Source organism: Anas platyrhynchos, chromosome 6 (assembly GCF_047663525.1).
Source record: "Anas platyrhynchos isolate ZD024472 breed Pekin duck chromosome 6, IASCAAS_PekinDuck_T2T, whole genome shotgun sequence".
NCBI lineage: Eukaryota > Metazoa > Chordata > Aves > Anseriformes > Anatidae > Anas > Anas platyrhynchos.
The window spans coordinates 30895995-30923843 of record NC_092592.1 but is presented as its reverse complement, the minus strand read 5'-3'; the positions used below and the strand labels follow the sequence as shown (position 1 = coordinate 30923843).

Genomic DNA, 27849 nt, shown 5'->3' with positions numbered 1-27849 from the left:
CCATCAGGAACTGGGAAGACTTTTACTCATTGATTCACTTGTGAAATTCTCCAGCAAAAACAACTGCCTGAAGCCTTTCAAAAACAGAATGCACAATATTAAAAGGAATCCGAAAATAACTCTTCCCTTGACAAAGCCTTCAACGAAGGCGGAGTAAATCGTGAGACCAGACTGCTTTAGCAGGGAACCATTAATGGAAACGGAGAAGGGGAAGGGCTGAGGGACTGTGCGTTCACTGAAGCATATGGTTACCAATTTGCTGGACATATGTTGCATTCCCCACAGGGCACAGGAGGACTTTTGGATTAAAGGGTGTAAATCATTGGTTATCAACATAGAATTAAGTTCTATTATAAATGTACAGAGTCTAAATATATACATTTTTCTCCCTGGAGATCTCTTCCCCTCGCTGTACTCAAAAACCGCAAATCACAATGTGCATTGCTTTTAAGAAAGAAAATGAAAATAACCGTTCACACAGACTTTTTTTTTTCTCCTTTATTATAACCACTTACTTTTCTTGGGTGTAGGGAAGGACAGAAAATGGGAGGCTGTGGGGGAGAGCAGGGAGGAAGTAGAAAGATAGAAAAAGTGTCTTGGGACTTTTTATCCCATAATTTCCAGTGGGAGCTATTGATCACAGATGTGCTTTTGCACCACAGCAGCACCTAATTATTTTTCAGGACCGTTGTAATACATGTTTAGGAATCTCTGAATAATAGAACCATATGGCAACATTGTCAGAAGGGGAAAATAGGAACCCAGTAGGCTGGGGGAGGGAGAATGCATTAAAAAGTGCTGGCTGTAAATAGAAAACGATTTATCAAAGAAAGAATGAGGAAAAGGAAGAAATGTGATTTTTTGAAAGATAAAGATTTTCTTCACGTTCCTTGGAGAAGATTCCCAGAATCTCATTCTTTGTTTCCCAGCCTTTTTGCTAGAGTTGTTCCCAGAACATCTGTCCTGTGAGACTGGGCATGGTGCCGTTGTAAAAAACTTGGAGGACTGAGGAGCAGTGCAGGAGATGATATGCACTGGGAGTAGTGGATGTGCCATCGGTTGAGTGAGGTATGAAAGCTTCTCCTGGTGTCCTGAAATGTACTGACATACAGGAAGGTTTCCACTCAGGACAGGGTCCAGCAAACGTTCTGTGGACAGTGGCTCTCATGGGATAGAAGCAGGAGAGGAGCATTCTGGACAGGAAGGCAGAGGACAGCATCTTGGGAGCTGGCTGTGCTCTCAGAAGCACATCCATACAGGAGCCTGGTAACCCTCATCCCGACCAGGGCCTTCTGCAACACCACCACTCACACCGTGCCTCAGTAGAAGGTGGATGAGCTCGCTGCAGAATGTTGTATCTGAAATGTGGTACCACATTTTGTGCTGTAGTGATGGTTCAGCAAGAGCCTAAGACCTTCTCCCACTGCACATTTCCAGCTGGTCTGTGGGATATCCCAAAAGCCCAATAATTTGAACTCCTCAAAATCTTCCCGGATAAAATACTCAGAAAGAAGAGGACTGCCTGAGGGGGAAAAAAAAAATAAATTGTTAACCATTAGGATCATGTGGAAACATTAAACATTATCAAAGCTAAGCTCCATTCCCCTGGCTTTAGCTACATCCTTATTGCAAAGTGGGCAGGTCGGAGCTTAGCTTCAAAGGCAACCTGGGTTATAATCTGCCTTGTCAGATGGACAAGAAAACACATGCTACAAGTATGTGAACACTAGCATAAGGGTTCTTTGTTTAAATTGTTATAGGATTTGGGTTAAGGTAGGTTTCCAGGAGAGCAAAGAGAAACACACACATGCTAGAAGCTTTTTTTTTTTTTTTATTAAACCACTCTGTTTGGGATTAAATGGCTCCGCATGCTACACATCTGCTTGGGCATTGCCCTGCAGGAAATCCATCCAGCTGAAATCAAGGCATCAGAAAGTGACTGGAGTGGCACACGGCAGTGGAAGGAGTCTCTCCTGAACAAATGGATACCACTGCAGTGATCGCAACGTCCCCAGCATGAGGCTGGGGCAGTGGTAATTGCGCAAAGTGCTCTTTGTTCATTATCCTTTACTGAAGCTGTGTTCTTGATTGTGTGTCTCAGAAAAACTTCAGGGCCACTTCTTTCTGGTCCTTAGTGAGATGCAATTTCCTCTCTCCTCCTGGAGAGTACATTTTAATCAATCTGCAAAGGACCAACAAATTTAATTGCCCCAATGAGCTAATTTTAGATCCTCCTTCCTGACTTCAGATTCACTTCAAATACACTATATAAATAAGAAATATAACTGCTAACAAGTTTAGGCTCTCATTTTTCCAAGGGGCACAGAGATCTTTGTTGCAGCTACATTCTTCTGCATATGGAAACAACTAAAGTCACAAATGATAATTGTTAATTATCTTCCTAATGTGCAGAGAGCATCAGGTAGCTGGATCTCCAGAGGGCATTCACTGCAACCACAGCTGACTGCAGGAACAAAATTGGAAACTGCCTCCCACGCATAGGCCCATAATGTCACTGAAGCACTGGAAAGGAGAAGGAAATATGAAGACCTGTGTTCCTCACCTTAAAAACAAAAATAAAAGCACCATAAGACAAAGAAAAGCCAGGAGAACTAACTACCTAGCTTTTGAGTAAACCAAAAATGAAATGACTACCCAGTCTATTAAAAAAGCTACATATGACATTAAGATATGTTGCTATTATCCTTTTCTTAAATAAATAAGCCTCAAAAGAAAAAGAACAACTCTTCATGCTTATTTTGTTTTCCTGAGCTACCTATAAAATAGGTTCTGGGCACAGAGAATCTCCCTACACCCCAGGCTGGTTGACCCTGCTAAGATTCAGTTTACTGCTGATAATTAAAGCATTGAAATGTTTTGCATAGACCTGTCTTTAACCCTGGCCCACATGAGACCCTCTGCACTGCCTCAGGTGAGGCCTGAGGAAGGTAGTGACCATGACATAGCAAGACCTAAACTCAACCATTTCTGCCTGTCGAGACCCAGATTTATTACTCTTCCAAGCCCTTTCCAGTTCAACATTATCGTTCTGTTTTTGCACACTGTTGCCAGCTTAATCTCCCAGTACCATTTACCTCTCTTTAGCAATTACCATTTGCTAGATTTCTTTTTCACAGCATGACTTTTGGAATATTTTCTTCCTAGATTTAGAAGCCTGCCTAAGCCAAACCCGAATGTTGTTTTCTGCCCAGGTTGTTCATCCTCTGAAATGTATTTGTATTGCCTTTTGTCAACACTAGTTGTCACAAAATCTCTCCCGTCTTACCATGATCAGCTTTATGTATTGTTGCTCAGGACAGAATAGGAAAATTTTAGATTTCCATCTTGGCACCAGAAGAGCCCGGCACACTGCTTGGGGCAGATGTGTTGCACAGGAAATACATTCCCTATAGACATTCTTAGATGGTAGAGTGGAAGCTGCATGTGACAGACCAAACTGTTTTCTTAATGATTCACAGAGGATTTGCATTTACAACAGACACCCAACATAACAATAATTACATGCCTACATCCTTAACAAGCCACACTACTGAGAAAGACTTCCTAGATGCATTTATCATGAAAAAGGTTGAAATGATAGCTTCTGCTGCGGCTGTGTTTATAAACCTGACCTACAGACACTCATTTGAGACTAAAAGGAGAGTTCCATATTTTATAGCTTGTTTCAGCATTAACTTATCACTTATTCTTTTAGGAGGGAGTCAACACAGTGAGAGGATCACAGCAAATGCCAACAAAAAGGGTATTTTCTCTAGATGTCCACGCAGACACAAAAAAGATTCAGTGCACTCTATGAAAAAAGCATACATTAATAAAGAATTTTATTTATTTTTTTTTATTACCTCATTGTGCCTGGAGCAACAAGACTGTAGGCTACAAGAAGAGAAATTCATTAGGCACTTTGTCTTATTTAAGTTTCCCTGTCTTCTTGCAGAGATAACCCCATTCTCTGAATAATGGATCTACACAAGATTGCTTTAAACTCTGCAGCTGTAACACAGTCACCCTAGATAATATCTAAGGCTTTCTGGATAGACAGCAGTCAATCATTCTTAGTAATGATGTAAATTTGAAAACTTGAATTTCTTCAAATGGTGAAGGTGACAAGTGGATTCAACTAATTCAGCCTGCGATGTTTGGTTAGCTGTCCTTGGCCCACATCTGCCACCAAATTTTTCTGGGCACAAATAGCCTCCGTAGTGTTGAGGCTGGGTGCTTGTATATGCTCCCTTGGGATGCCAGTCTCGGAGTTCAACCGTCCCTGAACCTATTCCAGCACAGCTCATGTCCCAAGGAGATAACTTGCAGCGCAACTCTAAGAAAAGGCCATGTAAAAGCTCCGTAGGAGAGACATTTTGAGTCTGCCATGACATCAGTGGGCGTGCAACAATGGATTCACATTTCTAACATGTCAGCTCTGCTTAATAACTTTCCAGTTTCTTTTTTGTCACAGTGCTGACTAACCTGGCAGAGTTTAATAAAGCATGAAGCAGGGTAACATGATTGAAGAGCTTGAGAAATATTTCATCAAATACATTGCAATGGAAGTCATACTACTAACTGCTTTCACTCCCTCCCGTTATTTCCTGAGAGGGGGCGGATGAGGAGAAACTTGTTATTCAAAACGAGAAAGGGCCTTGAAAGCAAATTGTGTGAATCCCACAGTCCAGTAACTTGAAAGTCAGGCTTTATTTTAGAAGGTTTCCAGCAGGGCCACAGATCTGAGAGGGAAAGGAAGGGAGGACCTTGGGCCTACCCAGGGCCTTTCCTTCATTGATGGGTAGGCCCTGCCACGGTTCAGTGGAGAATCCCCACAGATGGGGGTTAGCCTGTATTAATTACAATCCTAATTTTCTACCCTCTGTGCTAATCCTGAAACTGCTTGCTCCCTAGAACAAAATCAGAGTTAGGACCTTCCCTCAAATTTCCTCCCTGTTCTCTACTTTGAACACAGCTATGAAGGTTTGAGGGCCTAAAATGTTTTCCTCACATGTACACAAAGTCATCTGCCTTTAGGGGCATCAGAAGGAAAATGGTGATGCTGTACACGGCTTTCATCCACTTCCCCTGACCCAGGTTATCCAGTCCCATAGCTCTCCATTTTGTTCTTGGCTTCTTGGATACTTTATACCCTGTGATGGGATCAAAGAACACTATGATCTACTGTTTTAAATTTCTCTGGTTTTCTTAGTAGGCCTTTTGCTGAGTAACGACTAATCCTTTAACCTTAGGGTCATAGTGAAATTGCCTTCCTTATTCTCATTATCATTCACAAATTTTGAAAAGGAGAGAGAAAATAAAGAGAAGGAAAGAGAGAAATCAGAATACAACTTGTTTAGCGTTACTACCAAGATGTACTGCAAAACTACAGAAAGGTTCACAAACACACCAAAACCTAGCTATGATTATCCAAAACAAAGCTGCTCCATGGGATTATTAATGACAATAAGGAATAAAATCACAATCAAGTTTGCACTGATAGCAGCTCCTACTTTGGTATCTTAGTGAAGAAACCTTACACACCTTTTAAGTAATAATTAATTTTTCCACAGAGAAAAAAATGAAGAAAAATCTATGATAGTTTAAATCAGTGATAGGTTTTGTTTTCTCTTGTATATTCTTAAGCGATTTCTATAGAATTAGAAATAGTTGACAAGTGTAACATTGCTTCTTTTTGCTTTAAAATAAACAGGGCCTACAATATCTTTGGGGACACAAAATATCATGTTCTGTACCAATAACATATACCTTCTCATTTTTCCTCTTCTTGAAATGATTTGCTTTCTAAGTCAAGCCTACCTAACAAGATCTTTCTACTTCTTGTATTTTAGTTTGCCTGAAGTTTCCATGTGTTCCCTTAACTTCCTGATTTACCCTGGATTTTACATCCCTTTTGAGGTTTCATACTAACCTACTTTCTCACACATTACTTCAGACTTTTCCCACAGCATAAAAATATATATTTATATTATATATGTATTTGCCACTAGCAGCTCAGAAAATCTACTGGTGCTCATAACATTAATTTCCTCAACAGTGACTCGCATACGTGACGTCTGCTATTATCTGTTCTGTCATCTCTAATTCATGCCTTACAGCATTATGATGTGTTTTCCCTTCCGCACAGATAGGCAGATACGGTTTGAAAGAGAAATGACATTAAATAAAGGGTCACCATACTGATCTCATGGCAACTGGGTAACTCCACAATGACACATCTTTCATAAGAACCAGAGGAGCCCTCTGTTTCCACAAAATATCACCCTTTCTTTAACTGGACTTTCTTCATCATCATTTGTTAGTTTGCTACAATCCCATTCAGTGCTGTTTTGTGTTTTTGTATCTGTGTGGATTTACTTAGTGGTCAAATGGGAAGAACTTGTCTATTAAAGCATTTTTAAAACGTGCTTATATTTCCAAAATAAGTTTTATTGATCTGAGGACCTCTATTCCCATATAACTGCATTTGCTATCAGAAGGATTACACCATGCAAATATGCCCACATGTGTACAGATATAGCTGTATTGGCACAGGCACTGTGCGTAGACCAGGCATAAGTTTATGGCCCATGCCAATAAGGCCCTTGAGCCCTGCTCTCACAGAGCTGGAGGTGTTAGGGGTGCCTGACCCCAGTCTTTGTCGGGCTGCTCAGCTCATTCTGCTTCCCAACAGTGGCTGCCAGATGTGCTGACACAGTGCACGAGTTCCTTCTGACTCACACCTTGCCTCAACAATCACAATTCTTCCTAGCTGAGGGCTCTGAAGCCACAGATTTTGGTAACGGACAAGATAAATAGCTACCTCCACTGAGAGAGTTGACTAAAACCTACCCATTGGCCTTGGTAGTATCGTATTTCTTGGCAGAAATCACATTGAATACCCGTGTTTGTGTGGCTGTTACCAGAAAACAGACTGAAGGTTCTGCCTTAAGGAACAGCAGCACACTAAACGAGGTTTTTCTTTACATTAGATGAGTGGATAATAGGTGGTACTTAATAGACCTGAAGCAAGTAGTGAGAGCTTAAGATGTGATAAAAGTTTATTTATGGACACACAAATCAGTAACAGCAGCAATGTAAGGACAGATATCTGGCCCAGGAAATAACAACAGAAACACATTTCATGTTGTCACCTATTGTTCCTGCAGTCTCCTTAGGGCCTCATCTCACTGTCATCAGTAGCAACGTGTGCAGCTGTTAGCACCGTGTCTGTCTCTGCCCTCTGCTCCCCATTTCCCACTTCACTGCAACAAATTCTCCATGCTCTGATCAGAACTCGGTAAGAGGAGGCACATTGCTCTCACTAACCCTTCTGACAGAGAGCACTTCACAGGTCTGGGTATCATATCCATGGACATAATGTTAGAAGGCATTACTGATTAAAAAAAATAAATAAAAATCCAGTAAAATCTTGGTGACCTAAAAAACAAGTCTAAGGCATCACCCATTCTCAGTGACCCACAGCCCTGGGGAGATAAGTTATCATGGACTAACATCACCTGGCTCTTCCAGTGAGCTGGTGGTAGGAGCACTGCAGAGCTAGGGGCATGAGAGAAGAAATTAGCAACATGCAGTCCACAAGTGATGGCTGCAGACCCCCATGAGGGCAGGTCTGTGATGGGGAGAGTTTCTGACCTCCTGTCCCACACAGCTCACAGTCAGTCAGCACCACCACATAGCCCCCTGTTCCCTCAGCTTAAGCTAAAGCAAGGTTTCAGCCACACCTTTCCACACTGCTCCAGGTCTGAAGAGTTGCCTGCTGTTTTGGAAACCTGGGAGCGAGGGAATCATCAGCCTTTGGAGTCAGGTCAGACAACTGGACGGATCCAAGACAGACCTTGACTGGAAGAGGGAAAACCGCAGGGAATCAGCTCTGCTCAGCAGCAGGTGATGTAATGTCTCTGGAAAGCAAGATGGACAGACAGCTCTGATGAATCCTCTCTCTGTCAGAAGAACAAGAGCTGAGGATGGAGGATATTCACACAAACGTGGGAAAAAGCAGAACAGAGGGAGGAAGGAACAAGCAGACGGGGAGGAGGAGGTGCTGAAAAACGGCAGGGGAACAGCTCTTTCTGGGAGAGAGTAGAAAGGATTTTGCGTTGAGGAAAGCTGTTGCCAGTTATTTTTGTACAGATTTTAAAGTTCACCGAACCCAGCTCTGGAAGTTGCATGTTGTGTTTTTGGCTGGCAATATCAACATACCATATGGAGAAGCCTCAGTTTGAGCTTTACAATATTGTTTGGATTTGATATTGACGTATTTTCATTACTGAACCTGCCTGGAATTGTATGTTCTTTTCTTTTGATGTATGATGGGTGAAAGAAATCCACAAAGCAAAGAAGCAAAACCTAAAAACAACAAAATAAAAGCACAGTGACAGTGCTGTATTTTGAATTAAACCTCAACTTCATTGACTTTAGCATCCTGTCATTAACAGCATCTACCAGATACAGTAGATTCCAGACAAAAGGAAGAGGCAAGAAATACTATGCTGCTGTGGATATTATAGACACTGCTTCTCCATCTGTTTGTCCCATTATTACTGGACTACTTCCCTGTTTAAGGGATTTACTAAAATACTAGAGGAAAGGGTGGAATGGTCTAAAGATAGTCCTTACATTTACTGATATAGTAAGCACTGCAGGGCAACAGCTCCCACCTGCTATCTTCTTAGAAGATCCTGAGCAGAAAATAATCTGGAACAAAAACTTGGAAAGTTACTTGGATGAAAGCGTAGAGGCTGTCAGAAATTAAATACATGGAAAACAGAAGGAACCTGAGGTGTCAGAAATTCAGGAGTCAAGATGAATTTCTGGTTTTGTACGCTTACAAATAGAGATTTCTAAAACTAAAGTTTTCTCTTGTAATGTTTTATTCTTCTGCTGAAATCGCGACAAATTTACTTCGAAAAGTTTAGGGCTTCTCTCACTCCAGACAATGACCACATACATGTACGCATGCAGCTACCCTGCTGACCTGAGCAGAATGCTTGGTGTCAGAGCCTGAAGAGCTGATCTAAGGCAAGGAGAGCCACCATGGCCTTTCAGGTCAGCCCCAATAATGCCGGAATGGAGCTGCTGAGTCAGAGCAGAAGTCAGGGCAGGGGCACAAGTCTCCAGCCTTGTCTCCAAGACTTGAGTCTCCAACACTCAACAGCATCCAGCAAACACCCTGTGCTACATTTTAACCTGCAAGCTGGGCAGCAATAGATACTGCCTTTTGTAAACTTCTCTTCAGCCAGCCACTGTCCCTAGCTGATGCTTTTTGCTACAACCTGCATTTTAATAAACTGTACTTCTGTCTGCTAATTACCGTCAGCAGCATGAAATCAGGCAGTAGTAAGAGGCCCTCCTACGCATCTCTCCCCCCTCCTTGCAGCCCATGCCGCATATTTGCATTTTCAGAGGCTGCTTGCCTGAAATGTAATTGAAGACACACAGATCATCTGTTTACAGTAACAAATTACAGTAATTTCAGTGAGGCTTTCGTGACAATTTTACTCCTAACATGGCTATTTTTGATATGCAGTTAAAGCACAAGAAAGATGACAGCGAGAGGATCAGAAACCCTGCAAAGATGTTAAACAAAGAAAGAATACAGAAGGAATCTTTGTTATAGATATTAAAAAAGCTATGCTGAGTGACACACATCTCTTGCTGGTGTAGGTCACGCTGGACAAAGGAGCCTGCTGGCCACGACCTTGCTCTAAAACCTGCCTTGAGCATCCCTCTAGCAGTGACTCTAGTACTCCATTCCCTTGGCATTTCCATCCATTCCTTACCCATTCCACAGGCAACAGAATAAATCCATCTTCTAGGTAGTATCAGGAGCCACACAACAAGTTCAAATTTCACTGATCCATCCCATGTGATTTTCTACTACTGGTTACAGCCTTTGGTCTGCATTTCTTAGAGCCTGGTGACACGGGCTGCCCAGCCTTCTGCTGCAGAGTCAGTGATGTGGGAACCTTTGGCACTGCTCTCCTGCCACTTTGATTTGCAGAAAACATGGTGTTGGTAAAGATTTAGAAGCAAATGTGGATACAAAGGTAATTATTCCACTATAGGTGGAAGCAAAGGCTCCCTGGAATAACAGCTTATTCATTACAGGGGACACTGGCAGGGAAACTTAGAGACTAGTGGCCAACACAGAAGCAGATCTCTGCAGTAGATATTCACTGAAGGGAAAAGCTCCATTGGATTTAATGTTTTCAGCCTTTTTTTTTTGTACAAGTGGGGAAAAAGGGAAGACAAGAAGCACAGACTTATATTTAAATTGCACTGAAGGTCACAACTAAAAACCTGAAACCATAACATCTGAAAGCAAACAAAGAACTACTGACCTTGATGATGCCACACTAGTTGACATGGTTGATATCCCACTAGACTGCCTACTTGTTTCTCAGTCCCAACTCTCTGCTGGTTAAAAATTTCCACCTCTGCTTGTGCTGGAGTTAGAATAATGGGAAAGAGACAAAAACTGCTGCCGAAAACTCTGCACCATCCCTGTGCAGTTATTTCTGTTTGTCAGAGCATTTGTGCAACACTAACCCAATTCTGTCATCTCGTAAACTTTAATTATTGTCACAAGCACGGCTGAGGTAGGAAGCATTCACATCACCCCCAGAGCAGGCTGAACTGCTGAGCAACCAGCTCATTTCCCCAATGACACCTGAAGTGGCGGTGCAGGGTGGTGCCCTGCCACCTTCACACTGGTTAAGCTGAGCTCTGTTCCTCTATTTTCTCCCATGTTCTCAGCACATCCACTAATTTATTCTCAATTTTAAAAGAAACTAAACCAAACATTATCAGCACAAAGAACATTTTTCCAATCAGAAATCACAGGTGTGCACAATAAATCTTAAAAATATTAAAATCAATCCGGAACCCAAATTCTCCTTGAATTTCACTAAATGCTTGGTTGCATCTCTTTATGCAGTTCTCATGTAAAATATCTGATTTTTCTGGCCTGAGACAACTTGAGTACCAGATGAGAAATGATTTATTTTTTTAAACACAAATTAAATTCACAATTTCAGTTTTGTGTTTAGCTCTATTAGGTCATTGTTGACCATAATTTTCAATCTCATGTTTGGAGGAACACTAGAAATGCTGGCATTATTCAGCTGATATGGTTATCCTCTCTGAAAACCAGCTCTCCGCAAAACCTTGACCTGATGAAGTCAAAAAAATATCTATTTCAAAGACAATTTCCTGTCTTCATTAATGAAGAACGTCACATTCACTTAGATGGCTTCTTCCTCTCTGTGTGAAGATAAGAACGTGAGACCATCTCTGCTGTCTTCAGTAGGCAACTATGAAAGGGAAGAAGCTGGCTAAAACAGCTTGAAGTTCTTAAAAATGGGCTTCAGTCCAAGTCCTGTTAACAGATTACTGTTATTAGCAAAAATCTCTCTCTTCATCACAACGAAGAATGTTAGGCACTGATGAAATTATGCAGATTAATAGGATATAGCAAGTATTACTCAATCACTTTGATAAAAAAAAAGTCCAGTTATTTTCACAAAGCTGTTGATCTCAAGGCCTCCTCATAGCCAGATATGGCGTTGCAAAGACTGGGTCAGTCTGCACAGCGGGGATTGTGTTGTTTTGCAGTTTGTGCCAGAGCTCCCATTTGGTCCTCATGCAAGACTCAACTTTAAAAGTTACTCAGGAATGAAGGGAGCATCAAATAGAGGCATGAGCCTGGCAGATTGTCTCTCGACAACAGCGTCCATAACAGCCACGGGAAGCAAGAAGCTGTGAAGCACGCGTTGCTCAGCTGTATTTTTACCAGTATTGCCTACAAGCATTTCAGTTCCCTATCTCACACCTACTTACATGTGTACTGTGCCTACAAAAGTACGTGAGCTGATGGTAAACTCTGCTACCTAGCATACTGAAGTCAAAAAGAAATTATAGATTCCCCTTCAACAAATAAATTGAGGTAGATTAAGTCCTTATGATGAGCCAGCACCTGACAGGCAGAACCAAGAAATTATTTCTATAGCACACCTTTAAAGAGAGGGCTCTGCTCCAGTCCACCTCACAGCTCGTGAGCAAGATGCTACATCATGCATCAGAGGTAGGTGTGCATGGGAAGCAGAGTTTCACAAAGTGTTTTGTAGACGTTGAAAATGCTTTTCTAAGCATATATAGCACCATTTGCCTCAGAGCTTGCTCAAACCCTTGTATTCAGAGCTCTGCTCAAGAGAACATTTCAAGCCACACGAAAGATCTAATTACAGCATAATAAATACTTTTGCTAGGAAAGCTAAGTGAGTTCTGGGGGAAGTGAAAAGAACCAAAAATCAACTGACGTCTCCATGAGCTGAATTCCCTCGTTTACTTACGAAGCAGTCCAAGGGCAAACACAAAGCCATTTTTCCTCCTACACAAAGTATGTCAGCATGAGGAACCTTCCAGGGAAGTCAAGAAAGAATGCAGCCACTCATTCATTAATTCATTCATTTTCCACCCTAAGACAGCCAGCTAAGGAGACATAGCAGGGGAAGGGAAGAATATACAAGTTTTGCACCAGGCAGACCCCCGCCTATTACAGGCTCGATAAAGGCCACTGAGAGATTTTAGATCTTTAAACCAAAATCAACAACAGCAAAGGAGGCCTTCTCACCAGGCTTTGTGGTAGGGAAAGGGTGTGCCCTCCTACCCATTGTGCCCTTAGATGCTTTCTTCAAGAAAAGATATGGAGCACAGCACAAAAAAAAACTTACTGCTAGAACCACGTGAACCTTTTCAGTAGCAGGAGTGCCTCAATCTCCAGCTACATTAGGAGGGAAGTGACATTTATAGCTCCATTGAAAGCAGAAATAAAGAAAGGCAATGAAGAGGCCAGTTGTTTCCCCTGCCTTCCTTCCTCTCGTGCCTCATATACCTCATATACCCTCCAGGAAGAAAGCTTTGACTCTCAGAACAGCTGGTCTGCCTCTGACAAATGAGATATGCAGAAAAGGAAGGTTAGGAGTGATTGAGCTGCTAAAGAGGCACAGCTGACCTCAGGGTGCCGGAGGCCTCCCCTCTATTGGAAAGACCCACCAGTTCCTAGGAAACAAAGTGGAGGCATTTCCCCACAGCAGTTCAGGGAAATCTGTTTCACAGGGGATTGCTGATGCTGCTCATCATTGCGCAAATCCTGCTCTCGCTTTCATTTGGGGAATCCAGCAACAATCCTATCCCTGCTGCTCTGGCCATTACGCCACCAACTGCTGAGTCGTGTAGAGAAGAGACTGACTTTAGGCAGGAATTTTAAAGTTGTTGCCTCTAACAAATTGTATTTTCTAATTTCTTTAGAAACGTATCGCACGCAGTTATTTAGTCAGCCTTAACTTTCCTTCCTCTAGGCAAATGGAAGTAAAAATTTCAGATCAGCACAAGAACTGGCGCATTTCAAACCAGACTCGTAAAAAATGCTTTCACGTTAAATGTTGTGAGCAGCCCAGGTGTTCTGTAGGGCCAAGAAAGACCTTCATGGCAGGCTGTCTGCAGCATTGCTCCACATTAGTGCAAGTGCAAAGTGAGACCTATGGAAAATGCCAGGGCGAGCAGAGGGATGCTGTGCTCACCAGGAGATGCAGATGGTAGCTAAAACCCATCTGACAGCAAAATGCTGAGCACATTCCTTAAACAACTTAAAAAAGTATGGGGATTGCACAATCCTCAAGTTGTTTCCAAAGCTCTGGCCCCAGCTAAGACCAGCAGCCCGAAAGCTGGTAACAAAGGAGCTCGTTGGTCTTCGATGCTCAGTGTCAAAGGCGGTGTAGCAGCAATGCTTGTGAGAAATGGCATCCTACAGACTGAATGGCAAATGGAGAAGTTTTAATTACTACCGACAGCAGCCACTTTTCATAATTGCTCCTGAGTTTCTTGATGTTGTACCCAAAGCCTGTAGGCTGTCTGGAGGTGCTCTTTGAAACGCCTCGTCGTGAAGCTCCCACCCATAAATCTGCCTCGACTGCTCCTGCATCAGGTGGAGTGAAGGTCTCCCGGTAATGACAGCTTGGGCATCATTGCCTCAAGTCACTGAACCCTACACCAGCTCTTGTTAGAGGTGGGCTTGAAGTCACAACCACAGCCCCTCACGCTGCTCTGAGCTGGCAGATCCTCAGGGGCGAGGCTTGAGCCCTGTCTCATATTTCCAGCAGATGTGTGAAAAAGCTTGAGAGAGTTAACCAGTGGCAGTCTTTAGTTCAAGCATGTGCTGCTGTAATACACCATGAAATTATTATCTAGCAATGGCTTAATTTGTGACCTGGAAAGTATCCCCTTCCCCGGGGGGAGATGCAGTGCTGCCCAATCAAAGGCTGTCACTCACAGACCCGCTGCAATTAGCCAGAAGCGTGTTGCTGCTGATAACGGCTATAATGAATCCCAAGCAGAGACACCTTGCCTCACAGGCTGCTGTTTGGGCTTGGAAAACAGTTTCAGAATAAATAAAACAAAAACAGAAGCCATCGCATTAGCTGCTGATTTTTCACCTCCTACTCAAGCGCTCCATGCAGATCCATCGGGGCTCTGTCAGAAGCACACAATTACTCCCCATCAGAGAGAGCTACCATGGAGGGAGTGACTTGGTGCATTCCTCGGGGTGGGTGGGTATTTTTGTACTAATTCAGATAATGGAACTGGCTTGCCGAGTGGGAGAAGACTACTCATTTCCAAGGCTACCTCCCAGCCCCCCCCCCACTCCATTCCTTGATCTTTAACATCCTCCCACTGCTTTATGACTGGTGCATTACACATAACCAGCTCCTGAGGTGGCTGCTTCTGGGTAAGAGGAGAGAATTGCTCACATTCCAATGTTGGGTGAGCTGAGGGAGTTGATTTTTTAATTTTATTATCTTTTTTTTTTGGTATTGCATACAACAACATGTATATTACACTGCACTGCAGCAAACCACAGCTTCCCCCCAGCAAGTGACACACTTCAGAAAGGTGATGGAGAATGCCAGGAACAAAGAAGCCAGATGATGCCCTTGCTGCAGAAGCGAGGTCTGGGCAGCTGGTGCCCAGCTTTGCACAGCAGGTCTCAAAAGGTGCCAGATTGCTGAGCGGGTATCTCAGCCAAACCAGGACAGGAAAAGCCCTGATGCCTGACTTCCAGCTGATGTTTCTGACACTTCTGGCCAGGGCCTCTAAGCTGATATCCTGGGCTGGCAGCCTGTCTGGGCATGTCCTAACTCCTTCCTATTTTGCTAAGCTAGCATTTGTGTTTCTGGTCCTTTTCACTTCTTGTCAGGTGATAAAGTGAGTCAAGGGAGCGCCTGTGCTGTCAAGCCGAGACCATTCCCGGTGCATTCCAGGCATACCGCGGGCACAGGCAGCTTGTTCCAAAGGACAGCCAAGACCTGGAGCCTCCCTTTCCCTTTCCAGGTGCCCCAAATCTGTTAGTCCCTGCTTGAGTCCAGTAGACTATGTGTAAAGTGATGTTTTCTCCCTACAGTGTTGCAAGAATTTAGCGGTGGTTGCAAAAAGCTGTGTTGTTAATAAAACACTAAAAAAGTTGCACAAAGTAAACCTATTTGCTGGTAATTTACTTCTGTAATCGTGTCCGTACAATCCAGGAAAGGAAATATGAGTGAAATGCTTCTACTTTATTCGCTGATAAGGTATTCCCCCACTAAGCACATGAGGAGAGCTATGCCACCTTATCACTGTCTGCCTCATTGCCCAGATGGCACAGAGGTGCTTCCTGACAGATAATGCACTCGGCCTTTTGAGTTTAACCCAAAGGTTTCCCTCCCTGGCACTCTTGAGTACAAATTCTTCAGAACAGAATTAAAGAAGTATTTATCCCAGATCGCTGAATGATAGTATTAGAGAAATCTCCTTCCAGCCTTATCTGTGCCAGCCAGCTGGCTCCTGTGGGTGACCGAGGCACCGAGCAGGGACGTTCTCAGGCTGCTGCTGACAGCGTGCTGCGGTGTGACAGGCTGCAACAGAGCAGGGAAGCTTTTAGTACAGAATATATCTTATTAAAAGAATATCGTCAAGAATATATCTTAAAAAAAAAAAAAAAAAAAAAAAAAAAAGCACGTCCCTTGCCAGCATAATATTGCCCACCACACAACTGTATAAGAGAAAACTTCAGGGGCACATCCAAACCTCAGAGTTCACTACAAGGAGACCCTGGCAGCAAACTTCCCCTACGGGATGCGTAACGTGGTCGCCAAACACATGATCACCAGCAGCAGACAGCTGGAAGTCAAACAGCAGCTATAAAAACCTTTGAGACGTGACAGCCCCATCTTACAAATTGGTATGGTTCGACACCTGTTATTATTTCCACACTTTATTTTCTCCCCCGTTATGAATCACACCGACTTTCCCTGGTATAACACATACACCAGGCAGGTAGGGGAGCTGGCCAGAGGGAGAAAATCTTAGCTCTGGGTAATTCCACAATGAGGGTAATTAGTTACAGCCTTGCTCTTATCATCTAAAACAATGCAGAAGAAAGGAAGGACTTGCCCCTGCAAGTTTATTCATATTAAGACAGATGAGACAATAGGGATCCTAGAACAATTTGGTGTTCAACTTAATCCAGAATAAATGAATGAATGTTGTGATTTACCATCTTCAAATATTTGCCCTCCAGGTAAAAGAGGTTCAACTGAAGGAGGTACCATGTCTCTAAAATAAGCAAGGCCATGCATTAAATTATTATGGGATATTGTGCAGAGAAATCCTCAGATTTTCAGAAAGAAACACAGTCCTTCACTACGAAAAAGAGAGGAACAGTTTCTTCTGAGTTAGCAAGAGCAGGGAAACAAGAGAAAAATAGAGTGGAGAAAGACAAGGTTTTAAATTTGGCTGTGCATTAAGAAACAAAAATTACTCACTTCTCTCAAACTAAACTATGCTGAGTTTTTCTCTGTTACATATATATTTAGGCTCCCAACCCAGTCAGACCTACACCAGCATCACAACACTGAGTCACTGACTGACGCAGACGCACCGAGTTCTCCAGCTGAAGAACTGAAGCCTTTGCCTACTGACAACAGAAACAGGGAGTCTTCCCTTCTTCTTCTTCTCTCTCTTTTTTTTTTGTCTTGTTTTGTTTTTGTTTTGTTAACATATTCCTCCTCTTAATAGTATCAGCAGCTTTAAAACTGTAGTCTAAGTGTTATCACACAGAATCTAAATTATTTTCTACAGTAAACAACCTGGAACCTGAAAACAAATGTTACCTTCCATGAAACCCTGGTTGATTTAAAGCTTAAAAATCTTTTCCCATACAGCTTCCCATGGGTACAGTAGAAGCCTACCCCATGAGCAGTGGCCATGGGAAAAGCCACTGCTGAAGTCCTATGATGCCTGGCACTTCCACGTTATTTTTACTGGGAAAGATTTTAAAATATTTCCCCAGCGCACAGAATATTTCTGGAATACCTGAAGCCTGGTAGTTCGTGAGCTGTGAAAGGCTAACAAATATTGAAAGCCCTAACAAATACAGTATTCTGTAGCTTGTTTCAAGAAGTTCTGGCCACAGAAGTTGTCACAATGACATCCCACGTTAGCGGGTGTTTTAAAGAAAGAGGATTTGAGCAAACAAGCGCAGCCCAACTGCGTAGCTCCCCACTGATTGACCACTTTGTCTCTTCAGCCACTATTAATAAGCAAAAAGTAACTCTTCATCATCCCAGCAGCTGAGAGCATTTTACCATAAAAAAAACTCCCTTGCCCATAAATCAGGGCTTATCTAAAGCCACGTTTGACGTGCTTGCAGAGGAGTAAGAGAGGCACTCGGTGAGCAGCAGGCTGAACGCGCGCACAGGAGCACGCCGTGCTCGGGACCAAATGTGCAGATCCCCAGAGCTCCAGCACAGCTAATGACATCCTCCCTTGCAGGCGCTGAGATCCCATTAACTGGTGAATCACTCTGCCATCTGCAGAGAGCAGGTCCTCCCCCCTCGTCCTCCCCGCTCAGGACAAGTAAAGGGGAAGCTTGGAAACAACCTTCAGCTCTTCCAGTTCGTCTTCATGGGTTTCATTGGTAATCTTTCCAGTTTTCTCTCACTGGGGTTTTACTATAAAGTAACTTACCACCTAGAGGCCATCAGGTTTCAAAGCTGCATGAATACCAACATTAAAAATGACAACCACAATTGTCACCTTGAAGAGAGCTGCACAGATAAATAATGGTTTCGTGTTAATTGCAATTAAGCAATGCAGCATTCATTTAAGAGCCAGAACTGAAGAACTGTGAAACATCACAACACCATAACAGAGCATTAACTTGGGAGACTAACAAGGCTGAATCCAGCTACCTGCTAAGACCCCAAGCATATCACAACTTCCAGAGACCATGGAAATCTTCCAGACACAAAGAAGAGCAACTTTATTTACAGGTCAGTGCCTCCAACACCACCTTCACTTGGTGGCTTGGTGCTCCGAGGCCATACAAAAGAAGGAGCTCAAGCCACCTGCCTCTCAGGCTGCCAGCTGATAACCCCATGCCAGCAGCTGTTCTCCTCCTCGTTCCAAGGAGCCCAATTAGTCACTCAGCAGGAAGGCCAGCCCCAGCCCCAGCCCCAGCCCCAGCCCCGTCACAGCAGTGACTTACTGGCTCCAACTTACTGCGACCGTGGTTCCCAGGAATTTTCTTAGCAGCAGTCCATATTCCGCAGCACTCCCATCAGGGAGCTGGCACGGCTGCTTGGACACCCACGCTGGCAACCAGACCAGATAACTGATCCAGATGCAAAAAAAAAAAAAAAAAAAAAAAAGGTATTTTTTGCTGTGCTAGCAGCATGGGGAACGTGGCATGGAAGCTGGTTAAGATGACTTCAGCAGCATTGCCATAAAAAGCAAAACCCCTGCCAAATGATCTGCTTTAACAAGTCCTTTTTTTTTTTTTTTTTTTTTTTTTTTAAAGCTGGTTTCCAAAACATTTAAAGCTGAAATTTAAACTCTCTGCTAGATGGTATCTCCTCCCTCACCACTCACCATATTTTTTTTTTCTTTTTTTGAGCACTCATCTGGCTTCCAGATCAGAATGAAAGCACCACTGATGGTCTTGAAATTAGCTTAGGGAAAAAAATAAAATAAAAAGGCAGTTCAGAAGGTCTAGCTGATTTCACAAGCATTTACAGGGTTTTCAGCACTGAATTCAGATGTACCAGCAACAAATACCCCAGAGCAATCTCTTTTCCCTTAAATTATCTCTAAATCCTAAGGCTGCTCCCTCCCCACACCTGACAAGAGCTATGGGTTTGGAGTCAGTCAAAAAAACGTCCCCTTACCATAGTCTATTATACATATTCAAGCTCTAACTTCTTTAAAGATAAAGACAACCATCGCAGTGCTTAATGCCTAGTTTATTGAGTAATTTCTTCTAAGTCCCACATTTAGATAAATGAGAATTGAAACAGGAGAAGGAGGCTCACCTTGCCTCTATGCCAATTCCCAGGGCTTCATGCTGAACTGAACACGACAGAGGAAAATTGCTGATAGCTTCCTGGGGCACCCTGAGGATCATTTCTATCTCAGCAATGACTTTTGGAGACCTTGTATGTGTGAGACTTCCTTTGTTTTTCTGTATATAAGAATATGTGGAGAGACGACAACTGATTTAGCAAATTGTACATACTATTTAGCTAATGTGCAAGTCATTACGGCATGAAGCATCTAATCTCTTCTTCGCTTCTCATTACAAAGAATACATCCCTGGTGTTGGTTTGTTTTTTCTTCCTTTTGCTTTAATGAGAGCATTAAGTGCTTTGCCAAGAAACCTGATTAAGGTACTATTTTAACTTGTATGTTCCAATAAAAGTAATATTCAATTGACAGCCTTAAGTGGATGACGAAAAAACACCTTTAAAATTTTTAAAATCCAAGGGGTAAACCAATGTTCTTCTGCAAGAAGACAAAATTACCAATTCCTTAAGGCTGGTTTGGGATACACCCATTCAAGAAGGTGGTCAACAAAGCAATGCAGATTGTCACGGCTGTCTTAAGCAGCAGTTACAAGAGAGTTATCACAAAGGGCTATCCATTTATTGATAGGAGTTATTTGAGTTATGCTATGGTTGCCAAGCAGGACAGCAATGCACCGAGAGCCTCCTGACAGGTCCTGCACGTCCACAGCAGCAGGAGATGACAACTTTGCACCTTCTGCAGAAAGCTCCTGAGACCCAGCACTGCTGGGCACAGTGAGCTGTGCTCAGAGAAAAAACAAACCTTTACTGAACTCTTCAGGAAACTGGGGTTTTCTCTCACCTGCCTTTTTTTCCTCTTAGAATAAGATTCCAAAAAATACCCTGCGAGTAATTAATTCACTGATTTAAATTACTTTTCGTAATCACCAGTTCTGTATTTTGTTCCCTTTTACTCCTAATTACCAATGTTCAAACTTCAAACGTGCTGCTTAACAGCAGCTGGTCAAGCGATTCAGATGATGCCGTTTCCACTTTCCGATAGGACGAGTACCTCAGCACTGCATTTTATGGCAGACATCTCTAAAGCATCTGCAGCATCAGCATGCCAAAGACATCATCTCTCCATCGGACTTCTTCCTTGCCTTCCCTGCCATGCCCTCAATTACCTACAGCTTGTGTACCCTCTCTTCTCCTTTCCCCATGGTTTCCTTACCATGGCCATGACAGCAGATGTAGGAATTAGGGGAGAGTGAACACCCCTCTGTGTGTCAGCACTTCCCCAGGTCACTACTTTGTTAACTGCACAGCAGTTAGGGTAATGCCTCGGTACTGGACTCATGGGATATTAGAATTACATACGGGGAAAAGGAAATGAGTAGCAAGAGGAAGTGTTAACACGGCATATTTAAAGTACGTCTTTCTGTCCTTTTGCATCAGGTATGTGTTAGTAATCCAAACAATCTTTCTTGCTTAAAAAAATAAATAAAAAAGTGGAATAAACAAACAAACAGTTTTTGTAAGAAAAAAACTACTGCAGGGAGCAAACAAACAACTTTTTGTTTAAGTGTGCGTGGCAGCTCTCCCTCTGGGAAAAGTTTTATTTTTCTCTTCATGATTTATCCGCCAGTCAGAGCTCCACGTACTCCCCACCCTTCCGAGGCTGCCAGTTGACATGGAGCTCTGAGACGTGACTGTCACTGATGCATCTCACGAAGCTTTATAATGTCACCTTAATTTTCCACTCTGACCAACTCTCTCCCCCTTAGACTTCCCACAGGGTGAGAATCTGAAAGAAACAAAGGCGGAATCAGTCACCTAACCTCACATTTCAAGTGAGTGGCTGCAGCCTGAGCTGAATCAGAGCCTTTTGAAATTGAGTCATTTTGTCTAGCTTGCTGTAATGCGATAAGCTAGATGGGATAGAAATTCTATATGTTATTAACACGGAATTATTTCAAAACATGGAGTTAAGATAAGAGGAGAGTCCAGGGAGGGCTAATCTGTGCCTGGCAGCCCACACTCATCACATGCCGATTGCTTTGTTAGTCATCTCTTCATCAGTGCTCTCAGCCCACTCCTGCTCCTCCCGCAGTAAACTTTAATTAACCAAAGAAACACTGGACTTACTCACTGAAAATGGAGAAACAGAAAAATGGAGAGACTGAATGCTTCTCCTCATAGGTGAGTGCAAACCAGCGTGGAGGTAGAGGAAAAGTTAACTCTTCAAACCAAGCCAGCAGGAATACCTGCAAGTGAGCATTTTGAAACAATCCAAAAAGAAGACTTTTGTGACCTTGTGCTTTCACATTTCTTTCCCTGGCATGCTTTTCAGGATAGCAGCTGGTCTTTTGCAATAAATTAAATCGACAAAAAAGCAAATAGAACAACACATGAGTCACCTGCGTGGAGAGTTCAATAAAATCACTGCTCTTCATCTGCTATGTGTTATCCCTGTTCCGACGGGACAATTGTTAGCTAAATGACAAAAACAAGCAAGTCACATAATAGCAACGTTTGTACTTTAGGGTGAGCCTTCAGTTCTTTCTAATTTTAGTGAGCTAGCACCACCCCTGCATCTCATGCCAGCTGCCACAAGAGGAGCAGCATCTTGTCAGGCTACCAGAAGTAACAGCTGAGGTGTTATGCTTTTGTTATGCTCCTATGGATAATAATTAACCACCGAGGGAAAGGAAACCACTTCAGTAGAGCACGATCCCCCTGTACGACTGGTTGAGCAAGCTGCCACGACTTGACAAAGAGAATCGTTGGTGAGGAGCTAAGGTGTTATCCTCCTGCATCCCCATCCTCGCATCAGCACTCGCACACCTCCTCACCACACTGAGCCGGGCAGCATGAGGCCTAGAAGAGGAACATAGGAAAATAGGGTCCTGGCTCTTCAGCTGGGCATGTTTCTCTATCATTTCTGGAGTGCTTGGCCTGCAGACCCCATTGGAGAAGCAGAGCAGACTGGCAGGTTGTAGACTTGACTGGATGACACCAGTAGCTAGCACTTTGTGCCACACGGAAGAGCTGGGGTTCGGACACAGCTGCCCACCAGCCTTGCATGCTCATAATGTGTTCTGCATCGTGCCCTGCACCCAGCCCACACCTGGCCTATTTGCATAACTTGCAGCACTGCAGTAGAAAGAAATTATGGAAACAATGACTGAGGCAGCATTCAGCTTCAAGTGGATGTGCTGCTGTATCGCCCGGACATAACACGCCACTGACAGAACCAGCTCTAGGTAGATTTGTCACTTCTGTGTCCTCACTGTCTCTCCTTTCTTCTCCTAAGCTCTTTATTATTTGACTAATGCCCCTCCCAGCTCTTCTTTCTTCCCACTTTTCACCATGATCTATGTTTTGCCCATCTTTAGCACTCTGCCACCTCACTACTCTCTCCCTTTCTCCAACACATGCGATGTACCTCTTCACACTAGCACCTCTGCTTCAGTCACAACAGACCAAGATCAACTACACCAGGGTCCTGCTTTTGCTGGTGACCACTGGCAGATAGTTGAGAACAATGGTAAGAACCAGTCTGTTTTCACTCCACTTCCAGGCCCTCTCCTCACTCGGAGAGCACCCTTGGTCACTCAGAGCTGTCACTCAGTGCTACATCCATGTACCAAGCCAGATTTACTATTAGTGACACACCTAGGAGTGTGGGCTGTATTCACAGCTGATGCAGGGCAAATCTCAAAGAACTAAGCTCCACTTTTACATACCCTCATCTCAGGCAAAGCTGTAGGAGCAGCGTCCCTGATCTGGCACTTCAGATGCTGCTGTTGCATCCCAAACAGCAAAACAAGCACCAAAGATAATGAAGGCTTGCTCCCCCTAAGCACAGTGTGAGAGGCAGGAGGTTCTTACCATTAAGGCTCCTGTTACCTCAGCCAATTTCAGTTTTGCTCCAGCAAACTGCTGTCTCCCTCCCCTAATCAAGGAGGCACAGCGGTGGAGGCACTTAGCCACCTCTCCATTTCACAGCCTAGAAGAACGCCTGGTGTTTTGGCACAGGAAAGACATGCAGGCATCCGCTCGCAGACTTGCTGACCTGGCACAACGTTCAGCTGTAATGCTCAACTATTTTCCCTTGCAAATCATTGTTAACATCTAATTAGGAACACTGTAGAAAAGGCTGCCGGATTTGGAGAGAGGTTATGGGAAGCAAAGCGTTACCTAGGATGTTGTTCTGCTCTCCAGGGAGCAGGCAGAGAAAGACAGCAGAGGCTGCCCAGATAGATGGAGCATTCTGAGAAAAACTAGCACCATGCAACAGTCTACCACCAAGAACAAGTTTATGTCATCATAGAATCAAGTTTCACAGCTTCTCTCATGCCTGATATAAGAGGTATATAAATTACCATCAGTCATAGATGAGTAATAATCATGCAAGGATTAACTGGATTTGGAGAGAGCAAAGGTAAAATTCAGCGTGCTGTTTGCAGCAGTCCTGAAGCCCCTGACTACAAAAGGGTGGCTGAAAGAGCTTATGTTTTTATGAGCTTTCACTTTGACTTTTAACATATAGATGTGCAAGTTATGTGACTCAATACAAGCACGTAAATCAAATCAAATCAAATTCAAACCTGAATTTCAGGAAAGTCACATACTAATGTAAATCAATCGGAATGTAAAGAATTGCTATCTTGTTGTCAATTAAGTCATTTTCAGTCCTCTCTCTGAGTTAGGCTTCAATTCAGATACAGGTACGTCTGACAGTCTGATTTATACCACGAGGTCTCCTCTCCTCTAGATTTTACAGAAGAAGTATGGCAGTTGAATAATTACCCTCACATTGGAAGAACAGACTCCATTCTGCCTTCTTTCAAGGTGTATTACAACCCTTAAGCCCAAATCACTGATAAATGTACTGTTTAGTATGCCTGCAAAAGCTGAGGAATACCTGTATGCCTTACCTCCTCTTTCATACACTCACACACTTTGATAAGAGCTCCAAAATAATAACACAACAGAGATGCAGATCAAAGTGAGCAATTTCAAAAGCACAGCAATGATGGAACCCCCAGGTCTTCTCAGGGCAAAAACCCCTTCTGAGCACAAAGTTCTTCTACAGGTTTGGTTCTTTTGCAGGTTCCTCTTTGCACTTGCCTGAAGTCACTACTCATTTCTGAAACTCTATTTTTTTGCTAAGCTAGCATGAGACTTCACAGAATCATTCTTAAATGATTCTTAAAAAGGACTTCTTAAAAAGGACTGATTTTTTTTTCCCTAACTCTAAGATAGCTTAAATCATATAGTGGTATGATATGTAGATGGCAGAAATCTGTATCTAGACCTTCAAACCTGCCAGCTGGCAGAGATGTTATTCTAACGCTATGTAAAGTTAACAACAACAAAAAGGCTTATCCCAGTTTTACAGCCCCTTTAACACGAATAACTATCGTGCTTCACTATACCATCCCGACCATCACAATCCCCTTCCTTTCAGCTCAGTGGGACCCTTGAGTCCCTCCTGATATCAGATTCCTACCAGGAGCTGTAATTCATCATGTCACCCAGCTGGGACCCTGCTTAGAATATTAAAAACAAAAATATATGCTTCTCAATAGCACTCTCTCGATTACCTAATTGATATTTAAAAATTAACAATAATAATGCTAAAACACCCAGCAGCCTAATTATCAGCTGCTTTTCATTTGTACTCCCATTACATTCACAGCTGCTTCACAAAGTGACAGGCTGCTGTAGGAAGGCTGCCTTGTGTGCCTCCATTCAAAGCCCTTCCATTTATTCCTCGGAGAAGGACGACACAAAAAACTCAAACGCCTGCTTGGTATTTGGCAGATGCAATTCTCACATGACACACTATTCAAAGAGCAAACAGCAAGAACCACACGATGTTCCAAAGGTATTTTCTTCCTCCTGAGCTAATAAAAGAGTCAGCTCACAGGTGTCCCCTAATCTCTTTGTTATCCGAAGGAATTCCTCTTTGAGCTAAACGCCTCAGCTTACCTGCCTTGTAACAAACCACAGCTGAAAACCTGGCAGCAGTGATCGCAGCCACTGCTACCGAGGGGTGGAGGCAGGAGAGGGCAAGCAAGGCCTGCATGATGGGCAGAGCCATGACAGGACACTGAGGTGTCCAAGTCCTGTCGTGTAAAACTGATCCAGCTGGAACCCCTCTTGGCAGGGACGCCTCAAAAAGAAGAAAGAACACGCAATTACATTTTGTTGGCTTTGAAACACGCTAAATTGACTGAATATGTGTCAACTTTATGCAGCGAGATGTTTCAGCTACTTTAAAATGTATTTTCTGGTGTATTTCTAATTTGCCAGGGTGTTCCTCTGCCAAGTGCAGAACACAAACCTGTGCTAGGAGCGGGCCTGCGCCACCTCGGCAGGACCTGGGCAGTTCTGCTCGGCAGGGCTAGGCCCGTTTCAGGCTGGCCGTTGTAAGGAAACCCTGGCAAATATACAATACCCATGTGTTACATAGGAAAGGCCTCCTCTGTAATGTTTTACCTTGCACATATATCAGCTGGGACCATCCTGATGACCTAAGGAAAAATATTCGTACTAATCAGCAGACAACCCGGGGCACTCTTTTTCCAGGATCAGCTAACCCAAGCCTGCTATTCACAGCACCTGAAAGCTTAACTCAGCGCCTCCAGCTACTCAGTACAGCTGAGAAACCTTCAAGTAATAACATTTTCACAGCAACCTAACTTATCACCAGGTATAAAAAAGTTATTTCTATCCAGTCGCACTACCCATAAATAAAGAACCAAATAAAATACAGAACATGCGAAATACTGTTTTTAAAGCAGCCATCAAAGGCTAAACACAACCCTTGGACTAAGCTGATGTTTGTCTGCTCCTGATTTAGAGCAGTGAAAAATCAGGATATTTGGCCTCTGTTTAGGTTAAAAGCTCTCTCAGACAGACTCCACAAAGGCCCAGCGAACACAACGCTGGACATGCTCCATTTCTGAACATAGGGTGGCATTGGTGGTAGGGGGATGGTTGGACCAGATGATCTTGGAGGTCTCTTCCAACCTTAATGATTCTATGATCCTATGAACACTTCAGTTATTTTTAAAGGAGAAAAGCTTGTCGTGAAAGAATAAATGAAGAAAAGGTACTGGACACAAACAAGATATAAAAAACATAAACATACAAAAAGAGTTTGACAGTATCAGTTGGCATGACAGGTGAAAATTCCACCTTTTCAGTGGTTTAAGGATATAAAAAAGCATCCTCAATGAGATTAGGACGCTTGCACTTACAGAAATACTCCCTGTAGGTACTCCACCTGAGGTTGCTATGTTTGGCACACCTGGGTTTTTCGGTAGGGGCAGTTTATAAACCACAAAATAGCACCAAAGTACAAGATGCAGCCTTAAATTCTAATCTGGAGTGAATGCCACCACCTGGGCCAAATGGAGGGAGGAAAGAAATGTGCACCTGTGATTTCAGGGGTTAACTCAGCCAAAAAAGCCAAGAAAATCCCACCTCAAAACCATTTTTGTTGAATTTTTGTTGAAATTTTTGGATTAACTCCTGTTTATTTTATTATTAATGTTACTCTCAAAGACCAATTACATACCTGAAATAATAAAATATGGAAAATTGTAACAAACCTAATATCCTTGTGGAAATTTGTGACAGGATTTGCATGCCTTTGGTTTATGTTTTAAACTAAATCAGATGTCAAGCTTGAATCCAGCCAAGGATTTTGCTTTTTTTTATTTTATTTTATTTATTTTTTTATTATGGGGTAACCAATCTATGAATAATGTACTTATTTATTTTAAGGTCTGTTACCCAGTCCATCAAAAAAGACCATGTGCCTTGCAGTCCCTTCTGACAACCCTCAGCCAATATACACAACTTTCTGATGATTCTAACCTGATGAGTTACAACTGGTTTTGTCATCATACAGCTCACAAGCCACAAAGCACGCCAAAAGCATGTTTTTACAAAATAATCAGGAGTCAATCAGGTTTCAGACTTTTAAGATTTTGAACTAAGACACATGAAGAACCAGGAGGAATGAATTTAAGGCAAAGGGCATGTTTACTATAAATGATGTTCCCTCTCTTGCAGTTATAAACACTTGGGTGGTTTGTTTTTTGAAGGAGTAAGGAACAGATGACAAAATCAGATTCAACGACTCCGTTTGTTACGGAAAACAAGCTGTTTTATTTATTGGTTTATAACTGGGAGCTCTGGGACCTTTTCTGATAATAGGCTTCAGCAGCTGAGTCACAGCATGCGCAGGATTAGTCACATCGCAGAAGTGTCCCAAGGTTGCATATCCATCGGCGTATTTACCTGGTATATATTCATTTTTTTTTTTTCTCTAAGTGGAAAATCTCTGAAGTTGTGTGCTTCAGGACCTTCTGGCTGTGTCCCTGCCCAGGGCACAAGGCGCTCCATCCGCTGGTGCCGCGGGACCACGAGG

The 27849-nt window shown here is 43.0% G+C and overlaps 1 long non-coding RNA gene across 6 annotated transcripts; it reads right to left on the bottom strand.

The window, feature by feature from the left end:
* Nucleotides 1–593: 593 nt before the first annotated feature.
* On the bottom strand, nt 594–26950 carry LOC106015393 (uncharacterized). Of its 6 annotated transcripts, none has more exons than XR_011810106.1 (7): nt 26672–26950; nt 25398–25581; nt 21546–21664; nt 19428–21204; nt 18988–19067; nt 18605–18730; nt 594–1522 (listed from the first exon to the last, which is right to left on the bottom strand). It is a non-coding gene; the product is annotated as an uncharacterized lncRNA (long non-coding RNA). The 6 variants fall into 6 exon arrangements; XR_011810105.1 differs by having other exon boundaries at nt 18619–18730; nt 26672–26949; XR_011810104.1 differs by lacking the exon at nt 594–1522 and adding an exon at nt 14765–15971.
* Between the last annotated feature and the right edge of the window lie 899 nt (nt 26951–27849).